Source organism: Coenobita brevimanus, chromosome 104 (genome assembly GCF_032717465.1).
Source record: "Coenobita brevimanus isolate Jiangsu-jjx chromosome 104, ASM3271746v2, whole genome shotgun sequence".
Taxonomy (NCBI): domain Eukaryota; kingdom Metazoa; phylum Arthropoda; class Malacostraca; order Decapoda; family Coenobitidae; genus Coenobita; species Coenobita brevimanus.
The window spans coordinates 23,532,330-23,558,413 of record NC_137057.1 but is presented as its reverse complement, the minus strand read 5'-3'; the positions used below and the strand labels follow the sequence as shown (position 1 = coordinate 23,558,413).

Below are 26,084 nucleotides of genomic sequence, written 5' to 3'. Positions count from 1 at the left end.
TTTAGAAACAAACGGGATCCAGGCCCTCCGAATCTTCAGAAACTACTTATACAGTAAGCACATTTTATTATTCCCAGCATTTGGAAATATGGAACAGTCACACCATTATTGAACTGAACAGAAAACCAACACACCTTTCTCCGTAAGGACCCACAACACTACTAAGCTCGCCATCCAAGATAACTGAACTCATAATACTTAAGAAAATCACACCTTCTGTCCATCATGACTCGTAACAACATGGCTTTTTAGCAATAGACTCTACAAACACCTTATTCAAATGTCATACACCACGTATCTGTCGGCATCAATCCCGCACGACCCGTACAATGTACACTCCTTACAAAAAAACAAATACAAGTTAACTCCTTGATGCTTTCCTTCGACGCAAACCAATCATTATAATCTGAAACACAACTACGGAGAATAACACCAAATGCTGGTTTGCCAGCAATTAAACTGGAAAACAAGCATATTTTACACTCCAAGGCAGGTAATCACGAACAAGTAACATCCCTAACGGAGATACATGAGGCTATGTTCTTTTGTTCATACTTCAACCTATTCACGCGTGATATTCTTACACCCCAACTCCCAGAAACACTGCCTCAACTGCATATGACATGCCCATATCAACCACGCACCACATCGCAGGCACAACCTGCACACTGCAAAAAGACCACCTACAACACAATAGGAACATGGGGTCAGGACAACAGGCTGACGGTAGCTCCAGCCTCATCCACTACTACATTCATCAGTAGCAGCAAATATGAGCACGGGGACACCCCCAATGTCACACTTAACAAAGTACCCGTGTTACACACACACCATCCACTAACATCCCTGGAGTTACATACACACTGGATTTACGTTGAGGGACCACATACGAGTAACCTACAAGGCATCAAGAAACGGTACACCCCAGACTCAACACAGTTAGGGCAATTACAGGGACAGACTTGGGGCAACAAAAAAGAAACACTCTACCCTACAAACAATGTATTAGATCAGTGATGTTCAGCGTCCCCGGCATGGACACAGATCCTATCTAACACTCACTACAGTACCCTGCAGAAAATACAGAACAACGCTTTACAGATTGTCATTGTCTGCACCAATACTATTAACACAGCTCGCATATACTTGAAAGCAAAATCAAATCTGCTAGAGAATATCTTGAATGAGATGCATACAATTCAATGCAGCAGCCTGCACTACTACACAACACACTTGCTGAGTATGTAAGACACACAAAACACCTAGACACATAAAACAATCACCTCAATCATTATCAGACCCTCTTCAACAACATCACACCTCCAGATAGTCCTGCACTAGCAGCGATGAAACGCCTCCATACTCATTTCATGAGCAGGACAATATAACACCTCGATCGGAACACTGTATTTCAAGCGCTCCAATCTGACATCGTAGGTGTCCTTGATTTGATATAATCGAGTTCATCTAGCTAGCCTTAGAAAAGGACATCACCCAGGCCTTCTGAACCACCAGATTAGATTTGTACTTGCTGTAATTAAAGAAGTCACTTGTCGTTGCTTGTAGAATAGGTCCACACAACATAACACACATAATGGACCACTGTAGAGCACATGCAATACTAAGAGGCAGACACAACATCAGCTGTGATTGGAACTTATGGGACAACCCCATAAATGCAGTTGCTTGCCTGTGTTCTACGGGTTTGCTGAGCCAGGGGTAACCAAAGTTGAGGAAGAACAGTAACAACCACGAGAGGGCCAAAGGACTGACGGGGGCGAGCGAGGGGGAGGGGGGTCCGGACCTCCCAGCCTCCCCATAGCTAGACAGATGAACTCCAGGTCGACCATTACACATAAAACAGAAGGATTAATATCCTTATACAACGATGCTTCCAACCAAAATCTGGGTAGCAATTGTGAATACAAACCTCTGATTCAAGGGCCGATGAAGTTAGTGAATGGTTAGTTTCGTCTGAATGAGAAAAGTTGCACACTCCACATTGTAACTCAATGTACAGCACATCTAGCAGCTGATTCTGTAGTTTCAAGATAATGTACAGTGCAGAACACAGTGAAAGTTCTTAAAATGTAGTAAACAACAACTGCACCAGGGTAAAACAGAAGTTACTGTCCTTTTATATGTTGCTTTTTGTTACCTCATCCATAAATCTCAGTACATGTACATGATCAATGCCAGTGAAACTGGAGGCCATGATGCATTTTCAGGTGGTTATGGGGTAATGTACCTGAAGTCACTGATAAAATTTTATACTGATTTTCCGGGGGTAATATTAATGAGGAATTCTCTTTTTTTCTGTCAAATCGGTACGTGTACAGCAATACTAGCAAAGTGGCTTTCTAGGTGGTTCTTTCAGTCTCGTCTGGTTTTGTCTGCAAATGAGGTATTTCAAGCGTGTTAGCATCAGAGTGAAAAAGAATAATCGGTTTCAGGTGGAAGATTATCTCTTCTGAACCTTTTATGTCTTGAACGCCGCACATAACAGCAAAAATGCAATATCAACCATACCACTAAGATATCAATTTGGCTTTTGAGTGTATATATCCTTGCAGGACATCTATACTTTTAACCACCAAAGTTGTCTTAATCTCATACCCAACATGCTCCTTTCAGTGATGCTGCTTCGTTTGCATCTTCAGAGGTAGGGGCCACAGATGTTATATAAGTGCTGAGGCAGGGGGACACAGATATAGTATGAAGTGAGGAGTCCCATGGATGTTATCGTATTTAGATTGGGGTGGGGGGCACAGAGCTAAAAAGTTTGAGAACCATTGTACAAGACTGAAATCGTAATATGTCACAGTTTTAATATCATGTTGACTTCAACTTTTTGTGGGTCATATCATTAATAATATATATTATTTTTATAGCCAGGAGAACCCTGCCAGACAAGGGGTAAAAGCTTCAGTTGACTGTCGCCTAATTAAGAGACAGGCTAATAAGGATATGAATTACTAGTTTTTCAGCACAGGAAAACTAGACAAGATGGAAATTAGTTTTACATAATTTACTTCACCTGAACATCAAATTGTTGTGATGGAGGGTTGAAGGGGAAGAGGGTGGTGAGAGACAGACCATATTTGCCTGTCCTCCGTGGTGCCACGGGCTGCAAGAGACTCGAATATCTGGCGGAGTTGACCGACCACAATGCAGGTCTGTTGTATGACAAATGAGATTAGATAAGAAAAGAAACATTTGGGTTATGAATGACAACATGTGTGAACAGTACTCTTTTCTTCAAATACTGTGTTTCTCTACAATGGTCAGGGGTATTTAACGACTGCCAAAATAAACTATAGTTACAACTACTGTGGCTGTATCTCCTTCGTCAGTATTGAACGAGGAGTCACTGCTGCCGTTGTTGTTAAATTAACTAACGATTTCAGATACCTGCACATTTCCACATCATTTTGCTTTTCCACATCACCTTTAGCACTAGATAAATGATATATCTTAGATTTCTCTACACCTGGTTTATCTGGGGATTTGGGTGCAGACAGAAGCATTTATGGTGTGGAGTTGAAGTTGGAGGCAGTAAGCGGACGCGAGATGGGTGGTTATGGGTCCCTTTTGAAGGCTAGTGGGCAAATGCATAAGTTGTTCCAGAGTGAGTGACTGGTAGATGTATCTGTGGTGCATTCACAGCAATGGCGGGCTCAGTTTGCTGCCTCTTTGATCAACCTGTTCTATGAAACCTGGCACATTGCGTATACTATACACGAAGCTTTGCCCTTCTATGTGGCTGTTGTTCTTGTCGCAACTCAAGACTCATCTGAATGTGAATACAGCTAACTGCAGGCTGAAGGTGCCTTCTCCAGCAGTAAACCATCCTCTTGCAGAGGACAGAGATGGAGTTGAGCAATGTTTGTAGGACGGACTACAGAGCCATCAGGTTATACCAGTGTCATCACGGGAATGCTTCTCACCAGCAGTACCCTACACATGCTGCATATCTTATATTGTTTACACTTCTCAAGTAAATACAAAAAGGAAAAGTTGTATTGTCAATTTATAGGCTTTTCAGCCCTTTATTATGCTCTTTAGCAGCACTGGAATGGCAATTACAGTTCACAGTTGAGATGACACATAATTATATAAAAAAAAACAAGATGGGAAAAAATGTATTAAACTAAAATGTTTTTGCCTTATCCAAACTCTGCTAAGCACCAATATTCTGCACCCTTTCAGATTTCAGAATAGGAAACATAAATAAAAAGCTGTCCTAGTTATAAGCCGGCAAACCCATTACATCATTTACACGAACCAAACCATGGAGTTTGCCAGTTACTAAGAAGCATGTACACTGAAATATAGTTCACCTCAAGTCACGGTGCAGACTGAGCTCCAGTAACAATACTGAGTCGTGACTTAGCTTGGCTCAAGAGCTTCCAGGCCTTGAAATGTAATGGGCTGTTACTCATGTGTTGCTATTGCACTTGTTGAATACATGAAGTTAACCAGAGAGAAAGATGTCCACGGTTTCAGGTGTTGGTACAATAAACTTATCACAATAGTCATATTGGTATTCCACTCACCTGAAGTCCTGGTGTGGGTTAAGTGCCACCAACAGTATTGGGCCATAAACCCAACCAGGCTTAAGGACATTAAGGCCTTGATGCGAGGATGCATTGTGGATCATCACCAACGTCAGCCCAACATGAGAGTTGTGGTGGTGGCGGTAGTAGTGCCAGGGGTCATGGTGCCAGGTCAGGATATTAGCCACCTGCCGTGGGTTGGAGGCGGCATGGTGAATGAGGAGAAAGTGGAGGAGGACCTGGGCACTAGGGGAACCGTCATGGAGGAGGAGCAGGGACGCTGCCTGCTGGCACACCTGACCCACTGCATCACCAACCATTCTCACAGAATCTGACCATCCGGACTTGCAATTTACATCTGTGAGTGGTTCATTAAGACACATGCATCAGAAGCAAGACTCGCCGAAAATTCATAATATATAATAATCTGATGTTGCCTTTTAGAGGATATCTCATTAAGCCCTATTTAACCCCTTAACCGCGGGGCGTCACTTTCGTGACGCTCGGCTACAATGGATCATACCACGGGGCGTCACTTTTGTGATTCTGTGTTATTTTGAATTATCCCGGGCTCTCAAGTGGTGGCTTGTATCATATATCAGTACTGCCAATGTCCAACACTAGTCAGCACTCCAAATCTCATCTGTACTCCCATCCATTGTTGACATTTTAGCTATTTTAACCCCTTCCTGACTCCCCTCCCTACCTGCCCTCCATTACCCTCTCCTCTCACCTCCCACGCCGCGCTGCGCTACGGAAATTTCCCCCTTCTCTTTCCACAGATTTCATCCATTGAAATAAGCCCTATGCCCTATATTTTTACCCAATAATATTTACCAAAAAAAAAAAAGGTAAGTGATAGTGTTATACTCCAGAAATTGCCTAATTATCACCTGACAACACCTCACGTGCATTCATTCGCTACATTACCACGGTAATTTCCCCTTTGATTTATGCCTTGTAATCGATGTCTGTAATAAAAATATATATCAGAAAGGAAGGAGAATCCTAATTGACATTTACAGTCACCTGGAACTACCTATTTCTATATTTATTGCCGAGATTTTCTACCTATAAAAAATTAGCATGTAAGTTAGCAGCAGTAAGCCTAAAGTGTCATTGTCAACCCTTCCCTTCTCAGATAATTTACCCCCTTCTTGACTCCCCTCCCTACTTGCCCTCCATTACCCTCTCCTCTCACCTCTCACGCCGCGCTACGGAAATTTCCCTCTTCTTTTTCCACAGATTTCATCCATTGAAATAAGCCCTATGCCCAATATTTTTACCCAATAATATATACCAAAAAAAAAGCAGGTAAGTGATAGTGTTATACTCCTGAAATTGCCCAATTATCACCTGACAAAACCTCACGTGCATTCATTCGCTACATTACCACGGTAATTTCCCCTTTGATTTATGCCTTGTAATCGATGTCTGTATAAAAATATATATCAGAAAGGAAGGGAGAATCCTAATTGACATTTACATTCACCTGGAAGTACCTATTTCTTTATTTATTGCCGAGATTTTCTACCTATAAAAATTAGCCTGTAAGTTAGCAGCAGTCAGCCTAAAGTGTCATTGTCAACCCTTCCTTCTCAGATAAGCCGCGGCATTTAGTTCCCTTGTCCTCCACTGCAGAGACAACATGTCGCACTCGCCCGCCATTCCTGCCGCTTCTGCGCCCATTGCAAAGGCCCCGTGACCTCTACCCCCAAGAAAAGTGTTGAGGCAAGCAGGAAAGGCCTCAGTGACTCTGCAGTGGCACGAGAACTTGCTGAATTGTCGAGGATACTAATGGACAGCGATTTTGACGATTCCGGTGAATCGTGTGATGAGCGGGTGAACTTATCGCGCCAGAAACAGCGACAACAAGTGCTCCTACCAGTGAATCTGTGTGTAGCTCCAAGGGAAAGGAGCCTTTAGTGCAGGAAGGAAAAGAATTTGGGAAGGGAGTGAAAAGGCGGCGTGTTAGCCCCAGAACAATGCCCCCACGTGACCCAGCCCGCCATGAGTCACGAGATCATTCCACCTCCCGTTCCCCAAGCCCCGCTTTACTCATCTCGCCATCATCGTCGGCTGAGTTATCTCCGGAGTCTTCGTCGTCGGAGTCACCACCAGCATCAACAGTGAAGGCCGGCCGTAGAGGTAGAGGTAGATCTAAGAGAGTGAGAAGTAGTGTAGCTAGTAGGGTATGGGCTGCTAGTGCTGTACGGCAACCTAGGGTCAGTGCGAGTGACCTTGACCGTGATAAGCCTCCCTCTCAGCCAACCTCCACCACCACCACCACCACCACCATCCCTCCACCGCCACGCCAGGGAATCCTGGACGCTAACCAGCGTGGACGGAAGGGTCAGATTTTGTCCCCGAAAACCTAGTTTTCGATGAGAGCTCGTCAGGAGTTCAGCCTGCCTTCACTATGGACGAAAATGCTGAGTGTGTCGACTACCTTTTGGCCTTCCTAGATGACGAAGTCATGCAGCACATATGTGATGAGACTAACAGGTTCGAATCACAACGTGCTGCTAGTGGTACAGGTGCAGCCAAGATGCAACAGTGGACCATGCTGGGAGTGCAGGAGCTGTATGTGTTCTTGCCCTCATGCTTCTTATGCCACACTCCAAGAAGCATGAGTTGGAAGAATACTGGTCCATGGACCCCTTACTACCCTCACTGACCTTCAACAAGTACATGGCCAGAGATCGTCTCCGGAACATCATGGGAAACCTGCACTTTGCCGATAATGATGTACCTTCCCAAACCGACCCACTCTGGAAGATCCGGGAGATTCTGAACAGAATGAAGGATAAGTTCATGTCATTCTTCCACCCATTTCAGAAGGTTGTCATTGATGAGTCCTTGGTTCTGTTCAGAGGACGTCTTTGGTTTGTCCAGTACATTCCAAGCAAACGCCATCGCTTTTGAATTAAGTTCTTTGTACTGTGCGACTGTAAGACGGGGTACATCCTTGACTTCGTCATCTATTCAGCCAGCACTGTCGATCTCGATAAAACACACCCCCTTGGCTTCTCAGGCTGTGTAGTGAAAGTGCTCCTAGAAAAGTATTTTGGTGGGAATCATGTGCTGTATACAGACAACTACTATACAGCACCGAAACTTGCCAAATACCTTTCTGAGCACGCATTGGCTCCTGCGGCACTGTCAAAAGTAATCGTGCCAACTTCCCCAAATTCCCAGAGGCAGGAAACTCGCAGCGAGGAGACGTGCACCTACGCAAGTCTGAGAAGATGCTGGCAATACGGTGGCATGACAAGAGAGTCGTGCACATGCTCACCACCGTACATAAGGGGGAGATGAGAGACAGTGGGAAGGTCGACCGTAGGACAGGCGAACCTGTGATGAAACCTGATGCTGTGTTGGACTATAATATAAACATGCGGCTGGTGGACAAGTCCGACATGATGATTGGTGAGATCGACTGCCTCAGGAAGAATACTAGGTGGTACAGGAAAGTTTTTCTGCATCTCATAGATATGACGATGCTGAACGCCTTCATCCTGTACAAGATGAAGGACACGCCACCCAAGTCCTTCTCCCTGAGGTTGTTCGCCAGGACTTGTGTCCAGCAGCTGCTGGAAAAATATGGTAAGGTGCAAGCAGCAACTCCAAGGCGCCATCCAGTTACACTTCCCGACCGACTTGAGCCGAGGGCGTATATGGATCGGCACAGACTTGAGCTAATGCCTGCTACAGGGAAAAGGAAGGCTGCGATTCGCAGGTGTCAGGTATGTGCGCATACCACCCGCCGCACACCTGAGCATAAACGAACCTCTTGGCAGTGCGCTGAATGCCAGGTTCCCCTCTGTGTAACCTGCTTCTTCGATTATCACAGCCAGAAGCAGTTCTAACAGTGCAAGTGTGGAAGCAGAATTATTTGGAAATAATGTGTAAATAATGTGTAAATAGCAGGTGAAAGCAATGGATGTTCAGTTCATATAATTGAACAGTGTACTATAGTTTCATCTTACTGAAAGTGACAGTGAATAACATATTGTAAGTAAAATAGAAGGGTAAATATTGAAAATAGAATAGAAAATGTAAATAGTAATGTAAGTAATTAGTAATATAAGAATATGAGTACAAATAATTTATGTTATAACAGTGAGAGTGAATCCGTGGCTCTCTACGTATTTTACTGACTGAAAAATAGAATGACTTCAGTGACAATAAAATAATACAACTGAATGAAACTTATGGAGAAAGACTCCAGATATATATAAGTGTGATATAGTAATAGAAATATAAAGTGTGAGGGGTTTTATGAATAATAAATGACAGAGTGCCTAGAGCGAACTAGCGCAAGTGCGGCGATCAGACGCGCTCGTAATTTCCATTGCTTTCACACTGTTTTTTTTTTTAGTATGGATCCCAAACTACTTGAAAATGGTAGAATAGTGTTTATAGTGTTTGTATCTGGCTGTGGTAATCATATAACGGGTTGTCGGGAAGTGTAAAGTGGAGACTTAGTTACCCTACTTCAGAGGTCTCCACAAGTCCTACGGAAACTGACGAAGGCTCAACAATCATTCCAGGAGAAAGCTGAAGGTATGTGCTATAAGCATATGTAATTTTATTATTCTAGGACTAATAACTGATTTTTAGCAAATATTTTTTGAGAGTCTGTCGGAGCCCAAATAACCCCGCGGGACACGCAAGTAATTGGTAAACAAGCCCGCGGTGTAGGGGTTAAAAATATGTACAGCAGTATCCATTGTCACAGTCGATCACAGCTGATCATGATTGTGTTTGTATGGGTGTATTCCCAACGACAGCCACTTCATATATATGATATGAAGGTCACTGGAAGGTCATCACCCATTGAAAATCTCATTATGACCTAGCTTCTCGAAAAATGCTTTATAAGTAATTGCCATTCCAGAAGCTAAGAGGGGTCCTTGGAGATGGAGAAATATACATGAGTGACATTGATCTAGTTTCCTTTGCATGCTGCAAGAACTGCGGCTTTCATAAATGAGAGTGGAAAATACATTATACCTAAAATTAAATTTTTTGAAGGTGAAGATAAAGTTATCGAAATTGATTAGCTTTTTGGAATGTTATTTATAATATGAAAATAATCTGTGCTGTCTCCAAAACCTTATTTCCCTCTTATCTTGTACATCCGGTTTGGTTATGTAAGTATGAACAGTTCATGCCTCAATCAAGCAAAAAGAAGATTCAGGACTAAACACTGCATAAATAACTTAACCCCCAAATGCTGGGCTGTTGTTAACGCAATCGTTGCCTCACTGCAAGCAATTTCCCGTAAAGTGCTTGTTTTCAAACCTTAATGTATTGGAAAGTATAGCACTTAGGGAAACAGATTAAAGACCATATTACTAATCAACTCTTCCTCTTGTGAATGAATGTATCCCCAGGTCTGTAGGTCGTTGTGCTGATGAGTAATGGCGTGAGGAAGAGAACTAATTTTCGGCACAGGAGCAGGATGTGTTCGTGCGTCTGCCCACGGCGCCATCTATGGCTTTGCTCTCAACGTGATAACTTCTCCACAACTACATAAACTAGACACTGTTGCATCCAAGGCATGCCTTATGACACTATCACTGAGCCCTTTTCTAGTGTCCTTGGAAAGTGGCTTGGCAGGGGTGGATGATGCAATTGGCTACAGTGGAGTGGACGGAGTCAGACAAATAGCAACCAGAAGACAACAATGTACACCTGGCAAAAGCATGGGACAGACTAACTCTCACCTGTGCGCTATGGAGGGACTCCCTCCCTATCTTTTGGTGGTGAGATGAAATGGTGGCTGAATTGAATAGTGGCGGGAAGACACTTGCGCATATAGCCGTTACCCGGCGCCCACATGGCACCCCGAGGGTGGTGTGTATAAACGCTACCCGGTTGATGGGGTTAAACAACAAGAACAAAAATAATCATTTGAAAACAGAAATTGCCATTAGCAATTTCAATAACTCACCATAAGACAAGGTCATCCAAAATCTTCCTTGTTTCAACCGCAGGGGCCGATTTATTCCCCGATGTCCCAACATTGTAGTGCAGGACCTGGTGATTTCAACACCCTTCATAGAATGAGCACTTCAAAGAGAAGATCTGGTGTAGTAGGACCCCCCTAGAGAAGAGTCCAGAAACTACTGGCCCAAATGGGCCCATTGTCATTTCAGACCTGCTCCCCAGCCTTGGCTATGTCCCACAAAAATTTCAAGTTTGTACCTTCAGTGGTTTCTGAGAACCCATGAATAGACTATTTTCATAGATTTTTGGATGTAACTGGAAAATCAGTACTAGGAACTGGATGATCCTAGGTCATATGAAGCCGCCAGCTGGGGGACTGAGATGGCCAAGTATGATGCTTGTGGCTTTGAATTCGAGCGAATACAAGCGGTGGCTGAATTGGTAGAGAGGCGGCCTGCAGTCCTTATGGACCCAGGTTCGAATCCCGGCTGGGGCAGGGAACAGTTTAAGGATTTGAATTTCATTAAAAAAAAAAAAAAAAAAAGCAGACTTTCCTGATCTACCAGATAACCCGCCGACATGTCGTAAAAATACCCCCGCTAATACCAATACACCAGTCCTGTATGAGACAGCCCTAGCATGTATTCAATACGGACGGTGGGTGTTAGCGCCGAAGTGGTGACATGTGGAGGTGAAGGAGGACTACTGGGCCTTGGGATAGGCTACTGCCCCCGAGATATAGCCCCTGAAGCCTTTGCCCAGAGTCGGACACATAAAAAAAAAAAGAAAAAAAAAAATACTTTGTAAGAAATAATAATAATCATCATCATCATCATAATTACAATACTAGTAATAGTAATAAGAGTAATAATAATAATAATAATAAATAATAATAATAATAATAATAATGGGCACAAGGAGCAACAAACATATTTTATCTTAATCTGTGACCTTGAACTTTAATTGATTCTTCTCAAGATCAAGTAGCTTCATCCTTAGCGAACCATTAACCCTTCCACGAAGGCAGATTTAAATAAGATGATAATGATGTGAATTGATGTTGCTGTGTGACTTTGCACATATATCTGTTCTCAAATTTTCTTCACGTACCCGAATAATAAATTATCTTTCTACTAAATATTGTCTAAACTAAATAAAAAGTGTGTGAAATATACAGTTCACAGGGAGAGATGGAGAAAATTTATACATATCTACCTATATAATACACCCCAGGCTCTGCGTGTTGGTGTAATAATGTTAACAATAGTAGTAGTATACGGTAGCTTATTCGATCTCGATTGAGAAAAGGTGAGCATTAAGCTTTTGAAAGAAGGCAGCTAATTGATTGTACGAGCGCGTTCATTGCTAATGAAGCATTTTAAATCATTTTTATTCTATGGGTTACAATAACCGTTTGACAATGAGGCTGTCCAAATAAAATATTATATATAGTTATTTCCGTAGATTAATTTTAAAAACGAGTTCTTACAAAGTTTATCAGATGACCCAGATAAAATGAAGCATCGTTCGGTATGCCTCACTCAATATGCCTCCTCCAATCCTTGTGCATAGACTCGCCATACAACCTCCATGACGGGGTTCATTGTAGGTTGAAATTAGATGAAAGATAGACTAAGTCCACCCCATAATCTTGATCTTTGACTCCTTGACACTGATGACCTAGTCAGTTCATCGTCTCTTCATAATGTATCACTGACAAAAGTTTGGTCGAAATCCGTTGAGGGGTTCAGGAGGTATCGCACCCACAGCAATATGACATGGTCTTTGACCCCTTGACCTTGTTGACCTAATCAGTTCATAGTATCTTCATACCGTATCAGTGACAAAATTTTGATCGAAATCTTTTAGGGGTTCAGGAGATATCACGCCCACACCCATATGACTTTGAGCTTTGATCCGCTTACATTACTGTATCACTGATAAAAGTTTCGATGAAATCCGTCAATGATTTAGGAGATATTATACCCACAAAGATATCTAAGTCGACCCCATAAGACCTTGACCTTCTATCCCTTGACTTAACTGACCTAATCAGTTCATCAAGTCCTCATACTGAATCACTGACAAAAGTTTGGTAGAAACTCATTGATGGGTTAGGAGATATCACTCCGACAATACTGTTGCAGATGCATGGCTACAACGATAAACTAAGTCGATCCCATTTGGCTTTGACCTTTTGCCCCTTGAACTTGCTGACCTAATTAGTTTATCGTCCTTTCATACCTCATCACTGACAAAGGTTTGGTGGAAATCCGTCGATAAGTTCAAGAGATATCGTACTCAGAAAAGTGTTACGGACGCACGCACGCACCCAAGCACACACGGACAGACAGACGAATCGCTTTACGTCTCCTCCACCACTGGTGGGCGGAGGCATAATAATAATAATAATAATAATAATAGTATTAAGAACAATAGTAATAATAAGAAATAATAGTAATAATAATAGTAATAATAATTATAATAATAATAATAAACGGCCATACCACGTTGAGTACACCGCTTCCCGTCCGATCAGCGAAGTTAAGCAACGTTGGGTCTGGTTAGTACTTGGATGGGTGACCGCCTGGGAACACCAGATGCTGTTGGCATAACGTTCTCCTTACGTGTCAAGTGGGGTTGGTGGAGGATTAGTGTCCCTCCCTGTAAAACAATTAACTCTAAGCCCTTGGCCACCCCGTTTGGGATACATGACGTCTGGCAATGGATGAATGAATGATAATAATAATAATAATAATAAATAGAATTCTGAAATTCCTGAAGTAATATTCAAACAACTCCACATTCCAGATTAGAATGACAAAAAAATTCCACACTTGTACATCAGCTATGATGTACAGTCTCTGAAACATACACAGTATTAAGAGTGGTTGTGGTAAATGGTGCATTATTAATATTACATCATAAATTGAATGTGCAGAGATAAGTGTCATGATTTTTTTTCTGACCAAGATCTATATATGTGAGAATCTATGCCCAAAAATCGACAAAACCTTTAAAAAATTTGATTTGTCATAACTACTGTTATGAAATCTTATCAAGTAGACACTCTTAGGATTCTGAAAATACTTTTATCATTGTAAACCTTTTAACCTAATATTAAGGAACTTCTGATATGACTCAAAATTATTTACGGACTTAGACCTGTGACCTTGAGATCAAGATCAAGGTCATTCATACTATGCGAATCATGTTCACTCATGACCCATTACATTTCCACCGAGTTTGGTCAAAATTGCCCAAATACTTTTCGAATTAGCACTTTCAGGCATGAGGCAGCTATTTTGCTTATCCTCAGTATCTCAAAAATATTTGTTGGATCTCAATATCAACATCCAGGTGCACTAGTATATGTTGGTGACTACATACTGGAACATTTGCAAAGCAATCACTTCAGTAGTTTTTGCTGTGCAAGAGAGAAAATTTAACAAGAATAGCATAGAAGGTGCTAGTGCTACAAAAAAAAATGCGCCAAACGAAACCTGCAACCATGAAACGTCACTCATGAAAATTTCAAGTCTCTGTGTCGAACGGTCTTTGAATGCCAGCCTTCTAGATCTACCCCTCCTACCCTCCATCAAAAAAAATAATACCTACAATATCAAGAAGAACTCCACAAATTTTAGATCTTACTAATACTAATAATATAGAAGAACACTTTCTTCATGTGCATTCAGAGAAAGTATGGAAGCTACATACCCAATCCTGCGATATGCATACTGATATCAAACAATTAGAAAATACTATTACTGCTTCATAAAAGTAGCTAGTATCCGGAAGTACAAGCCACATGAGCATAAAGCTGGCATGTGTGAAGGGATGGTACTCCAGGATACACTTTGTGCGTCGTAGTAACAGTAGTAGTGGTAGTAATAGTAGTTAGCAGATGAGAGCCCGTTCTACAACATGTACAGTAATAAGATATCAAAATGGTATCAGTCCTCCTTCCCATATTTGGATCTTGTATAAGTTTTGGAGGAGCTGATTCCCTAAAAATAAAATTTTATGTAGTGGAAGACATTATCAAGGAGCCAGGCGAGCTGAACTGAATTCGCTGAAGTCTTAGTGCTCAGTTTCCCCTACTTCTTATTTTATTTTTGGGAGGGGGCTGACTCCCAGGAATCATTCGAGAGGGGTCACGCTCCCCAAATGTCTCATTATGGATGAGAGTCCATTATACAACATGGACTGAGATATCAAAACGATATCTGTCTCTCCTTTTGCTTTCATCTATCTATCTATATACCTAGGGTGCTTCCCCCAAGGAAAGGGAGGTAGCCGAGACAGGACGACACACTCCCCATTTACTCATCCATTCAAACACATTCATTTGCATCTTAGCCCCAAAGGGGAGAACGGACAGATCCTCACCACACCACACCGCACAAGGGTCAACTGCGCAATGCAATCAGTGACATCCGCAGCAGGACCCGACAGCAGAGCTGGCTTACCCCTGCCACATCATAACAGACTCATCCCCTTACCCGCACCTGACCTGAAACAGCTGATCAGACCAAATGCGGGAGAATATCCCCTCAGGGCTGCGTCATCACTTATTCATTCACAATTTCTCTCCATTTATTTCTGTCACGCACAGCCACTCTTCCTTTCTCAAAAGTCATCCCTCTCGCATCCAGCGCTCTCTTCACACTGTCCATCCATCCTATGCGTGATCTTCCTCTCAGCCCTACATCTCTCACATCAGATCTAGTTATCTTTTTCACCAATCGCTTATTATCCATTCTCTCCATATGCCCAAACCATCGCAACACCCTCTGCTCCACTCTACCAGCCATCTCCCGAACAACTCCAGTTCTCCTCCGCACTTCATCATTCCGCACTCGATCCATACGCGTCACTCCACACATACTCCTCAGACACCTCATCTCCATTACATTCAAACTTTTCCTCTCTGCTACACCCATATTCCATGTTTCAGCCCCATATAATGCAGTCAGTACCACAACACCCTCATACAGCCTTCTCTTTACATCCATTCTAAGTGAACGACATCTAAACACTTTATTCATTCCTCCAAGCACCGTTCCTCCTTCATTTATTCTAAACTTCACTTCTGCATCTATTCTTCCATCCACAGCAACATGTGACCCTAGATATTTAAAACACTCTACCTCCTCAAGCAACTCGCCATTCAAAACTATATTCATCCCTCTACCATCTACCAACCTCGTACACTTCATCACTTTACTCTTATTCTCATTTACTTTCAATTTCCTCCTTTCACACACCCTTCCAAACTCCTCTACCAACTGTCTTAATCTCTCCTCTGAATCAGCCACTAGTGCAGTATCATCTGCAAACAGCAGCTGCTTCAGATTCCACTCTCCACCATCAACATTCGCCAGACTCAGACCTCCACCTAAAACTCTTGCATTCACCTCCCTTACAACACCATCCATGTAAATATTAAACAACCAATGCGACATCACACATCCCTGTCGCAGCCCCACTCTCACAGGAAACCAGTCACTCACAGCATTTCCCACTCTTACACACGCTCTACTATTTACATAAAAACTTTTCACCCCTTTTAGTAACCTACCATCAAGTCCATACAATCTTAAAACAGTCCACAAAGCCTCCCTATCAATTCTATCATACGCTTTCTCTAAATCCATGAATACCCAAAACACATCCTTGCCTTTCGCTAAATACTTTTCACACACTTGTCTCACTGCAAACACGTGATCCATGCATCCCCTCCCTCTCCTAAAGCCACACCGCTCATCACCAATCACTCCCTCTGTACCCTCTCTAACTCTCATAATTAACACTCTACCATACACCTTACCTACAACACTCAACAGACTTATACCCCTAAAGCCAGTACATTCATACTTATCACCCTTGCCTTTATACAACGGGACCACACAAGCACTTGCCCAGTCAACTGGCACCATACCTTTCACAAAGCACACATTCAACAATCTTACTAACCAGTCAACAATAGTCACTCCACCACCCTTCAGGCATTCCACAGCACACCCATCCATACCTGCAGCTTTCCCTGTTTTCATCTCCTTTACTGCCTTCTCCACTTCCTCCTTCGTGATCAAAGAATCATTCAACTCTCCCAACACATTTATTCCTTGCACCCTTCCATCCGCCACAATCTCAGCCACCCTTTCCTCCTCTATTTTTAACAATCTTTCAAAATACTCTGCCCATCCCTTCCTTACTGCATCCATCTCAATTAACATCCTTCTATCCTCTGCTTTTACTCGTTCTTCCTTTCCAGACTCTCCATTTCGTACCCTTTTCACCTCCTTCCAAAACATTTTCTTATTCTGTTGAAAATTCTCTGTCAGCCGCCTACCCCACCTCTCATCTGCTGCCACTTTAGCATCACGCACAGCCCTTCTCGCCCTATTCCTCTTTTCCTTATACCTCTCATATGACATCTCATCCTTGCTCTGCAGCCACACTTCATATGCACGTCTCTTCTCAGCCACAGCCATACTTACTTCCTCGCACCACCATTCACTTCCTTTTCTTACACCACCACCCACACATCCCACACCACACACCTCTTCTGCATGCCCCACCACAGCACTCTTAAATAACTGCCATTCCTCCTCCACACTGCCATTTTCCCGATCTTTCACTGCGTTCCACTCATCTTTCAATTTCTCCTGATACTCTATCTTTTTCTCTCTTTTATCCAACTCACTCACTTTCAAAACCTCCCTGCCACACCTAACCCTCCAAGCTGTCACCCATCTCTTACCTACTCTTAACTTTCCCTCCACCAGGTAGTGGTCAGACATACCTCCACCCTACCCTCTCAGAACTCTCACATCCAACAATCTTCCTATTACACTGCTAGACACAACCACATAGTCCATCAAAGCTCTATCAACAACCCTTCCACCCTCCTGTCTCACCCATGTATACTTATAAATATTTTTCTTCTCAAACAGCGTATTTCCAATCACCATCTCTCGCTTAACACACATCGCTATCATTCGTTCCCCATTTTCATTTCTTCCAGGCACACCATGCATACCAACTACACCTTCAACTGCTACATTTCCCACTCTAGCATTCAGATCTCCCATCATTACCACATTCACATTCGCTCCAAAACTCTGCAGACACTCATCGACATCATTCCAGAAAGACTCTCTCTCTTCTTCATCCCTTTCACTACCAGGCCCATATGCACTAACAAACACCCACAACTCACGTTCAAAAATCGCTTTCACCCACATCAATTTCGATGACACCTCCTTCCATTCAATCACACACTGCTGTACTTCCGGACTCACTAACAAGGCCACACCTTCTCTTGCCCTTCCTCTATCAACACCTGACAACCTTCCATTCACACTTCCAAACATAGACTCACCATTCCCTTTCATCTTCGTTTCACTCAAAGCTAACACATCCAACTTTCTTCTCACAAACATTCTCCCAATCTCCCCAAGAAAAATCATGGTTGGAAAACTTCATAGTGGAAGATCCTTGGAGTAGCTAGACAAAACCATCTTAGAAGTTTCATTCAAATCCTTCTCCCCACTGAGGGGAGGGGTTTCCTTGATGTGGTGGCGAGACTTAAAATTTGGATGGTGGTGCCACCTGCACTGGAGGCCTGCTTTGCCTTTGTAGGGTTTGGAGTCTGTGAGCTTCATGGACCAAGTATTCCCCTAGCATCACTGGTAAAGGAGGCTTGCCAGTGATGTTAACTGCTGCCCGTCTTCCATCCTGAGAAGGGTTTTTGCATCCTCAGGTGTTTGTCATGCATGGCATCCCATAATGTTGGGAAACAGGAGTCCTATGGGTTGAGAGATGCTGCATGATGCACCCTGCAGCTACTGTAGTAACACACCTCTTTGGTCCCCTATTCTGGGTAGACTGGCTGCCTGGTTGGGCCCAGCCAGGTCAATCAGCACTGGGGGGCTTAGTGGCTCCTATCGTCCCGGAGTTACCCTTGTCCGAGTCCCCTAATGGTTACTTGCATATACTTCCCCACCACACTACAAAATGATGTCACCGTCAACTACCACAAGACTATCATCATGCAGTTTGACCTGCCCACTACTCCCACCCCACCCCACTCCCTCAGTCTGGACGACCACACCCTTAAACTGCTCCAGATTATAAAGCTTCTGGGCACCATTTTGGACAGCAAATTACACTGGGAGCAACACACTGCTTCCATCTTTCAATTGGCCTCTTCCAAGGTCTACATGTTGCGAAGACTCAAATCTTTTGGTCTCTCCATGGTGGGACTCTGAAACATCTAATACTTTTCATACTTCCAAAATTAACATATGCCTCACCAACATGGTCACCAAATCTCATTACAACATAAGATGCAAGGATTAGTGTTGGTCCAGAAGTGTGCTTAAAAGATAATTCTTGACCCAACATACGTCAACTATACCACAGCACTTCCAGCTCTCAGCTAAACAACCATCTCGGACACCCATCAAGCATACCTGCACCAGTTTGGACTTAATCTCCTGAACCACTGTTGCCACTGCAACTTGCTCCCTCTCCCTTTCCCAACACCACCTCAAGCCATCCACACCAGCATAAAGCTGCAACCAGTCACAGCAAGAACTGATCAATATAAGAATGGCCCTATTCCTAGTACTGTCTGAATGATCGACGAACACTAGCTAACACTGTCTAGTTTAGTTCTTTGTTGCTTTTATTTGCTTTTATTCCTTCAGCAATCTACTGTAAGTTATTGTCAGTTACTCTAAGTTTTGCTGCAGCATTTACATTAAGGCAGTACTCGCCTTTTACTTTTTTAAACTCTGTATGTATACTTTCAGCCTTAGAGTCGTCCTTGCCTTAAATAAAGCTTGTGTGGTCCCGTTGTATAAAGGCAAGGGTGATAAGTATGAATGTACTAGCTTTAGGGGTATAAGTCTGTTGAGTGTTGTAGGTAAGGTTTATGGTAGAGTGTTAATTATGAGAGTTAGAGAGGGTACAGAGGGAGTGATTGGTGAAGAACAGTGTGGCTTTAGGAGAGGGAGGGGATGCGTGGATCAGGTGTTTGCTGTGAGACAAGTGTGTGAAAAGTATTTAGCGAAAGACAAGGATGTGTTTTGGGCATTCATGGATTTAGAGAAAGCGTATGATAGAATTGATAGGGAGGCTTTTTGGACTGTTTTGAGATTGTATGGACTTGATGGTAGGTTACTAAAAGGGGTGAAAAGTTTTTATGTAAATAGTAGAGCGTGTGTAAGAGTGGGAAATGCTGTGAGTGACTGGTTTCCTGTGAGAGTGGGGCTGCGACAGGGATGTGTGATGTCGCATTGGTTGTTTAATATTTTCATGGATGGTGTTGTAAGGGAGGTGAATGTAAGAGTTTTAGGTGGAGGTCTGAGTCTGGTGAATGTTGATGGTGGAGAGTGGAATCTGAAGCAGCTGCTGTTTGCAGATGATATTGCACTGGTGGCTGATTCAGAGGAGAGATTGAGACAGTTGGGAGAGGAGTTTGGAAGGGTGTGTGAAAGGAGGAAATTGAAAGTAAATGAGAATAAGAGTAAAGTGATGAAGTGTACGAGGTTGGTAGATGGTAGGGGGATGAATATAGCTTTGAATGGCGAGTTGCTTGAGGAGGTAGAGTGTTTTAAATATCTAGGGTCACATGTTGCTGTGGATGGAAGAATAGATGCAGAAGTGAAGTTTAGAATAAATGAAGTAGGAAAGGTGCTGGGAGGAATGAAAAAAGTGTTTAGATGTCGTTCGCTTAGAATGGATGTAAAGAGAAGGTTGTATGAGAGTGTTGTGGTACCGACTGCGTTATATGGGGCTGAAACATGGAATATGGGTGTAGCAGAGAGGAAAAGTTTGAATGTAATGGAGATGAGGTGTCTGAGGAGTATGTGTGGAGTGATGCGTATGGATCGAGTGCGAAATGATGAAGTGTGAAGGAGAACTGGAGTTGTTCGGGAGATGGCTGGTAGAGTTGAGCAGAGGGTGTTGCGATGGTTTGGGAATGTGGAGAGAATGGATAATGAGCGATTGGTGAAAAAGATAACTAGATCTGATGTGAGAGGTGTAGGGCTGAGAGGAAGACCACGAATAGGATGGATGGACAGTGTGAAGAGAGCACTGAATGCGAGAGGGATGTCTGTTGAGCAAGGAAGAGTGGCTGCGTGACAGAAATAAATGGAGAGAAATTGTGAATGAATAAGTGATGACGCAGCCCTGAGGGGATATTCTCCCGCATTTGGTCTGATCAGCTAGTCAGGTCAGGTGCGGGTAAGGGGATGGGTCTCTTATGATGTGGCAGGGGTAAACCAGCTCTGCTGTCGGGCCCTGCTGCGGATGTCACTGATTGCATTGCGCAGTTGACCCTTGTGCGGTGTGGTGCGGTGAGGATCTGTCCATTCTCCCCTTGGGGCTAAGATGCAAATGAATGTGTTTGAATGGATGAGAAAATGGGGAGTGTGTCTTCCTGTCTCGGCTACCTCCTTTTCCTTGGGGGAAGCAGCCTAGGTATATAGATAGATAGATTATTATTATTATTATTATTATCATTATTATTATTATTATTATTATTATTATTATTTATTATTATTATTATTATTATTATTATTATTATTATTATTATTATTATCTTTATTATTATTATTATTATTATTATTATTATTATTATTTATTATCATTATTATTATTATTATTATTATTATTATTATTATTATTATTAGAGTCTAGGGAGCAGCTGGTACATAACATCCTCCGAGCCCATTACCACGTCTTCTTGTCAATGCCTTGGCCAAGCCAAACTACCTCCCCGTGTTAGTACGACAACAGCACGGGGTTGATTGGATGACATACGTAGGCATATCAAGAGCTACAGAGGACAGGTGCTGTACCAGCCCAATATCTGACGTCACACAGACACGAGCCCATCGGACGTTCAAGCCACATGTGCTAAGGAACAACTGCACTGCACTGGACTGCATTGCAGCAGAGTTCCTGGGCTGCACAGTTCGGCTGATGCACTCCACAGAGCCCTATGCTCTGAGAAGGGTTCCTAGAGGCCAACTGCAGCCACACGACCGTCCTCAGGCACCTTGGTCACTCCGAGGAGGGAGAGGGGGAAGACGACAGAGCGTGTGCACACTCTTCATTTTTCCTTTTTACACCATCAGTACACTCCCTGTATGAAATGACAAAGGTGAGGAAAGCAGGGGTTAAAAACCGAGTTCAGTGACAGATCGCCTCTCCGAAACCCAGCAGTGAACCAAACTATCGACACTGAGGGGAGGGAAGGGATTTACTACCCTCATAGAGATACCCCACATCAGAGTATTCTTTGATTACTCTCATTCACTGTGACACCTTAGGTTTGCAGGGTAGGTTCTGAACAGCATTGGTGAGCATGAGGAAGAGAACATGATAGACATCTTACCTGCGAACTCTGTCCTAGTCAATTTCTATATCAGTGAGGGAGCCTGTGTGAATGCAAGGCTATATCCAGTTCCCTACGGGTTCTTCCTCGATGTCTCTCTTGGCTATGAAATTTAAAAAATGAAAAAAACAATCTCCACGATTTACCTACCTATTATAATTCCTGTGATTACCTCCATTCACGTAAGGTTAACGGATCAGAATCACAAACCTCCCAATCATCGAAAAGAAAACATAACCTGTCGACTGCACTTGAAATCAACACTTTCCCCTTAAATAAATGGGGTACCTCAACTGGCATCAAGGTCGGGAGGAAGATGACCGAGTCAAATGTTTCCGAGTACTAAGTATGAATCCTACACGAGGGCTAATATGAGTAAATCAGGTGACATTTATAACTTTCTCCATGATCAGGCTGTATACCTTCCCCCATCAAAGAATTACCTCTATACTGAAGGTAAGTTAATGAAAGAAGATGGTTTAAGTGATGGTAAAATCTCCCTCACCAATAACGGTCTTATGTATCTCGTTAGCCGGTTCGAATGTAAATTAGGAAACAAAACTATTGAAGGCTATTTCTGTCCCGGGTCAAGCATCCTCCATGAGGTCACTCATAACATATCCACGGGAGGATCCTAAGGGAATGGGCTTTATGTGGCACACTGACACAAGCCAGGGTTTGACAAATGCTGAAACAGAGGATTTACAGAACGATTCAACTGTCTGACAAAGCAAGCATATCCCAGTGTGGGGAATTTCAGCTGTACCATTTCCCTTACTCACGTTTTTCAGATTCTGTGAAAACTGTGGTAAGATGCTATATGAAGTCAAACATCAGTTAACGTTACAAAAGGAGAGCAGCCATCACGATGCCATGGTAAAATCTAGCTTTCAGGACAATGGCGCAGATAAAGTTCATACCGGAAAAATCACTCTATAGAAAGTTAGTCTGCGAATTCCAGAAGTACAACCTGTGAATAAGTATGAGAATGAGCTGGCTTAAGACATCGTAAATAAAACTGTAATAAACGTTAGTTTCCTCAACAGACAATGTGAAAGCACTGAGGATGGGGCCGGACAGACTCAGTGTGACTGGAGGTTATATATCACAGTCGGAGCTGAAAAACCGAGAAATGTTATACCTGGATTTCAAACGAATAAAAAGGAGGATCAGAAGCCAAATGCAGCTACATTCAATCACTACGGCGTCATCCACACCAGTATTCACATGGACAGCGACAGGCACCCTGAAATGGATCTAGACTTCGATTTCGAACAGAATATCTTCACTAATGCATATAAAATGCTAATTCATTATTGCAGCCACTTCATCGACAAAAAGGACAGTCCCGTCTCTATCTGTCTGTTGCCAGACTCCTTAATCCCTTAAGGATTGGCCACAAACAAATCTTCAGGTCCCCCTGTCTCCCACCATTTCACTGCCCTGCCCTCAGCTCACCTCCCCCCCTTTCATATACTGTACCTCTCCACTCCATTCTTCCATTTCATCCTCGGCCTCGGCCTCCCCCATACGCTCTCCTCGTTAGTCTGTCTCTCTCCCTTTCCATCCTCTCCACATGGCCAAACCATCTTAATGTATTGCTCCTAACGCCTTCTGTCACAACGACATCCACACGACAATGCTCCATCACTGCCTCATGCCTCAGTCTGTCTTTCCATGTAATTCTACATGCTCCTCTCAATAACTCCTTTCCACTGCTCCCACTCTTGACTTGTGTACTTCGAACAAGGTCCAAGCTTCACTTCCATACGTTAGAGGTGATATCACAATACAGTAATGAAGCAGTTTTTTTGCTTCCATGCTCACTTCCTCTTATGTTATCACTGCTTTCAAAGAACAAGCAACCTTTCTTCCTTGTTGTACCCTTTCAAGCACTCCCCCCTCCAAACTTTCATCCTTACCCATCACGTGGACATTCTTCGTCATATTTTGTCAAATTTTTGATTTTCAGATTTCGAGCTATATATCAAGTTTAAGTCCTATATTTCCATTTCCTGCCATCAAAACGCTGATATAGATCTCATATATTTTATTTCGATTTTTAAATTATGCTCCGACAGCGTCTTTCCCAGTGTGCATCGGATGGGACCTGAAAAAAAAAAAAATATGTGGCTAGAAAGTAATTTGGAACAATTTATTCAAAGATTATTGTGTTATTTTCGGTGTCATATTTAGCTAAATCCACCATAAAAATGCCTTATATATATATATATATATATATATATATATATATATATATATATATATATATATATATATATATATATATATATATATAGGCTGTTTTAGTCTTCATTTGCAATCATATGATGTGAGCGAAAAAATATCGCGCTGGAGGCGACTGAGATGGACAGCTTCCATAATTTACCTATATCCTCCCCGAAACCTCACGTAGATGAGTTTTCTCTAATGCTTAGTGTTCAGAGAATGGGAATACTCTGTTCAGTGATTGGCTTACTCTGAAGGATATCCTCAGTTCTCATTGGCAGAGAGAGAGAGAAACTTAGAGAAATACTCTGTGTAGGGCTCACATTAAAGCTGTCCGAATTTTGTACAGTTATTCCCAGCAGTTTCAGAAATACAAAGATTTTCCTATGTTTATTTTTTAACCTCGACTTCTCGTAATTTTCATATTCGTACAGTAAAAATTAGTTGTAGGGCAAGTATTGTAGTGGATTTACAAAGCATGGATAAAACCTTACTCAGCAGGCTTAACTGCTGTGTTCGTAGAATGCATTTATAGAAATACACAAGATTATTATTTTTTTTCTGAATATTTTACAAAAGCTTTTACTTCATCAAAAAATATTCACTAAATATTTTTCTAATGTCAACCATTTTTCTACCTAGGATTGAAAATGAGTTGATTATGAAAATGCAGCAAAATATCACTGAATCTAAGACGTTATAGAAGGTACAACACAGGTACATGTACACCTATAAAATATGGCCTGAGAATGCAGCCTTCATTTCTCTCGAGGACCTTAACTTTACTCTTCCCTACATTCACCTTCAGATTCTGTTTCTTACACACTCTTTCAAACCCATCTACCAAGCCTTGCAGCTCCCCTTCGTCTTCACTTAACAATACAGTATCATCTGCAAACAGCAGTACATGGAGTTTCCAAACACTGCCTGCTTTCATTTGGGCCGCTCCAACATCCCCTACCCAACCTCGTATCTTTTTTATTACCCCATCCATATACAGACTGAATAACCATCGACACATGACACATCCTTGTTTAAATCCAACATTCAAACAGAAAAATTCACTCAGTTCACCACCCACACGCATTGCAGCCTTAACTCCCTCACACATACTGTTCATGACATTCAACAACTTCCCATTTACTTCATATGTTCTTAATATTTTCCACATTCCTAGCCGATCCATCTTGTCATATGCTTTCCCTAAATCCATGAAGGCAGCATACAACTTCTTTCCCTTCTCTAGAAACTTTTCCACTACTGTATAGACATAAGAATGAATATCTGATCTACATAACATTCCCCTCCTAAATCATCCCTGTTCTTCACCAACTAATTCCTCTGTTATTTCCCTAACTCGGTCAATAAGTATCCTATCAAATACTCTTCCTAATATACTAAAACGACAAATGCCCCTATGTTTACCACACACTTCTTCTTCCCCTTTTCCTTTGTATAGGGGAATAATCATACCTGACTTCCAATTCTCCGAGACTCTACCTACTTCCTAGGCCAATCTGCACATATTCTATATCCATTCTACTACTATCTCTCCCCGATGCTTCAGCATTTCACCACACGCTTCATTAATTCCTGGGGCTTTCTCAATTTTGACCTTCATTGCTTCCGCTACTTCCGTCTGACTCATTTCTTCCTCTCTTTTCACCTCCCTCTTTCTTCCAGCCATTCCCCAGCCACTTATACTTGGATTACTTTCATTCTCTATGTTTAACAGTTCCTGAAAATGTCCTCTCCATATGATCACTTTTTATGCCTTCTCAACTAGCTGTCTACCATTTTTATCTTTCACTCCCTGACTAACTTCTTTATCACCCTGTCTAACTTTCATTACGTCTTTCCAGAACATTTTCTTTTTTCCCACCATTTTACATTCAGATTCCTTCCAAATTCCTCATCCACTCTCT

General features: G+C 42.4%; 1 non-coding gene across 1 annotated transcript; it reads left to right on the top strand.

Moving 5' to 3' along the window:
• The first annotated feature begins 13,004 nt into the window (after positions 1–13,004).
• Positions 13,005–13,123, top strand: LOC145416175 (5S ribosomal RNA). Its single transcript, XR_013900219.1, has one exon. It is a non-coding gene; the product is annotated as a 5S ribosomal RNA (ribosomal RNA).
• The last annotated feature ends 12,961 nt before the right edge of the window (positions 13,124–26,084 follow it).